Source organism: Schistocerca nitens, chromosome 4 (assembly GCF_023898315.1).
Source record: "Schistocerca nitens isolate TAMUIC-IGC-003100 chromosome 4, iqSchNite1.1, whole genome shotgun sequence".
Taxonomy (NCBI): Eukaryota; Metazoa; Arthropoda; class Insecta; order Orthoptera; family Acrididae; genus Schistocerca; species Schistocerca nitens.
In genome coordinates, this window is record NC_064617.1 from 466,960,803 (window position 1) to 466,964,134 (window position 3,332).

General features: G+C 43.8%; 1 pseudogene; it reads right to left on the bottom strand.

Annotated features, from left to right (window-relative positions):
* Window positions 1-288: 288 nt before the first annotated feature.
* On the bottom strand, window positions 289-406 carry LOC126254860 (5S ribosomal RNA; annotated as a pseudogene).
* Window positions 407-3,332: the final 2,926 nt, after the last annotated feature.

Genomic DNA, 3,332 nt, shown 5'->3' on the forward strand with positions numbered 1-3,332 from the left:
GCTATAAATATATTTATTTTCAAGATTCGTACTATGCACATAGCTACTCCGTTGTGCTGACTGAAGGTGGCAGAGCAGTGCACGTGTTGTAAAGCACTCCGTCTTCAGACCGCAAGTGGCGCGTCGGGACCATCCGATCACCGTATCATCTGAGGATGCGGATGGGAGGGGCGTGTGGTCAGCACACCGCTCTCCCGGTCGTTATGATAGTTTTCTTTGACCGAAACCGCTACTATTATTCGAGTAGCTTCTCAGTTGGCATCACGAGGCTGAGTGCATCCCGAAAAATGGCAACAGCGCGTGGCTGCCCGTATGGTCACCCATCCAAGTGCCGGCCCCACCAGACAGTGCTTAACTTCGGTGATCTGACGGGAACTGGTGAATCCACTGCGGCAAGGCCGTTGCCAGTGCACGCGTTGTGGGGTGGCATAAATAATAAAATGGTTGTTACTTCGTAATGTCGTTATGAAAAGACTTTTAAATTATCTGTGCGTGCTTTCCACATACCTTCGCCGTCTACAAGAGCCTGAAAATTATTTTTGCGATGAGCCAGGACGCGATGGAGAGCATACTGACCATGATTTCCAGCCTGCAAGCCTACATTAGTTTTTGCACTCACTGAAAGAAACTGTTCCCACTTGCTATTTACTTAGTGGGATCGTGAACTATGAATGTAAATGAAAGTTTTATTGCGACTAATTGATATGTTCTGTAAAAGCTCACACGCTCAAAATATAAGTGTTAGTATCGTAACTAATATCCTTAATCAGAAACAGCACTATTAACAGTTCAGAGGTAACCTGGTCTATCGCCCTGACTTCTAATCACCGAAAGTTAATTGCTCGCCTTAATATTGTAAAATAATCTCGCCACGTTCCAAGCGGTTTTGTCAACGGTACAGCCGGAACACAAACAGCTACTTTCGTGAGATCTAAGCAAGCCAGGATTGTGTGCAGTCCCCACTAGCTCACTTTCTACTTTTACCGAAAACGCATTCAGGTCTGCCCACATCTGACGTCATCCGACGCATAGCGCACGCAGGTGTTCGACTGATGTGGACAGAGTGATATCTTGGTGCGAAGTGTGTCCTACTACCGCCTCTCTGGCTGCACTTACGTAGGGATACAGCAGACCGCCAAACGGAAGATCTGCTGTCAACCGCTCCAGGCACAGGTAGCATTACGTAAGTGGCCCTTTCTTGGACCCATATTAATTGATACCTCTGTAGTTTAAGAAATTAATTTTTATGTAAATAGGTCTAAGTTTGCTTTAGTTACTGAAAAAGTTTTAGCTCGACTACATTTAAAATTTTCCGGATAGAATTTTTAGAATGGAACCAACAATAGAACATGACTTCTGAACTGCCTCTTTAAGATGCCTTGTAACCATTGTTATTTACAATACAGTCTAGAAACTTGGTACAGATGTATGATTTCATGAATTTAACGGATTTCTGTAATTAAAACTGTCTATTACAAATCCATATGATACTTAATCTACCATGATTAAGTACGTTTTCGTTCGAAATTTGGTTTTTAGTAATTAGCTTGAAAACTAATAGAGGTAGCTGTGTGGTGTCACATATTTAATGTTTTTACATAAAACTGAGGCTACATACGAATTTTCCGGTTTCTGAGTCTAATATTTAGCGGCTTCCATTTTTCTAAAAATTCCAGTTGTAACCATAACATTGCTCTGATCATGTTGAGACTTGTAACTTAATTGTGACATACGTTTGCACATTCCGATTAGTTTTTCGCTACCTAATTTTACTATTATGGGCCCCTTACTTTCTTTAAGATCGTATATTTTGCCTGACATATTAGTTTGATCATTCTGTGAGTTTACAATATTTACGTTAATATACTATTTATTTATTTATTTATTTATTTATTTACACGTCAAGTTGCGTAGGGCCAAATTGAGGAGCCAATCTCCAAGGCCATGGGATGTGTCAGTACATGAAATTACAACATAAAAGTAATAACACGTAAAAATAAATGTTTATGAACCCGAAAAAAGTCATCCCATAAGTTTAAGTAAACGCAATCAACAATATAACAATAATGAGCTTAATTTTTCAAGGGTCTCCTTGACAGAATAGAATACGAGTAGAAGGAGTACTTAAGCATACACTGACAAAGTCTGGAAACGTTATTTCAGTTGTCAATTTCGCTCTTAAATTATGGTGTAATTCTTTGTATGTTAAGCACAGGCACGTTATGATGACGTGGCGATGGTAGCAGTAAACTGGGGTAAATCCTAGCACACTCGTTCGCCTCTGCACCTTTTATAATGATGTAGCACTTGTTTCGTCTCAGAGTCTGGCAGGTACTGACTAGTCCACCACAGCGGCGTCAAAGTTGCACTGCATCTTTACCAAGGGCGTCGTCGAGCAGTTTTGCCTCATGTTTAGCTGAAAGTAATCGTGCTTCTCTTGATTTTTCTGAAGGAGTTACTGAGGTCTCTAGGCAGTGACCGCCCAGACGCGACTTTGGCAGCATTGTGCGTTGTCTCAAAGGCTTCAACTTTGCGTCCAGGTCAACGGCCAACAGCTCCACATGGAATTAACGTACCCTTGCAGAAGTATGCCAACAGGAGATGGCCAAGACTTCGGCAGCTGCTCACGGCTACAGCCGGGGCGTGAGCACGAATATGCCTCTCAGACAGTGTGAGTTGCCGGCAGCATGCAAGCCCTCCTCGATTGACCCCAGTGGGGTGATGATTAAAAGTGCTCAGGTCTACACATCAGTGGCAGTTGCTGCACTCTACAGCAGTGGAGTGCATTAGAGGGGCTGGTTCCTCGTAGTTGAAGTCCCCAAACGAATATTATGCAGCACATCTGGAACATCCTCGACTGGATTCGTTGTTATTAACAAGATTATCACAACTACTGTGAGTGACTCTGGCAAATGAGCAGCGTAGAACAGAGTAGCCTGTGTGTTTCAGAAGGGCCAAATGGCTCTGAGCACTATGGGACTTAACTTCTGTGGTCATCAGTCCCCTAGAACTTAGAACTACTTAAACCTAACTAACCTAAGGACATCACACACATCCACGCCCGAGGCAGGATTCGAACCTGCGACCGTAGAAGTCGCTCGGTTCCGGACTGAGCGCCTAGAACCGCGAGACCACCGCGGCCGGCTCAGAAGGGCCAGTCTTTGTTGTAGCCAACTTGTGCGGATGGCGTTATCGAGCTGGGGCGATGAACGAATTTGGTCTCAGTGCCCCCGCTGTGGCTTTCAGCTCTTGCGCTTGGCGCTTACTACAATATCAGCGACCTGAAAGTAGTTCTTGCGTATGATTTACGTGTTACAGCAGCTTCGGTGCTG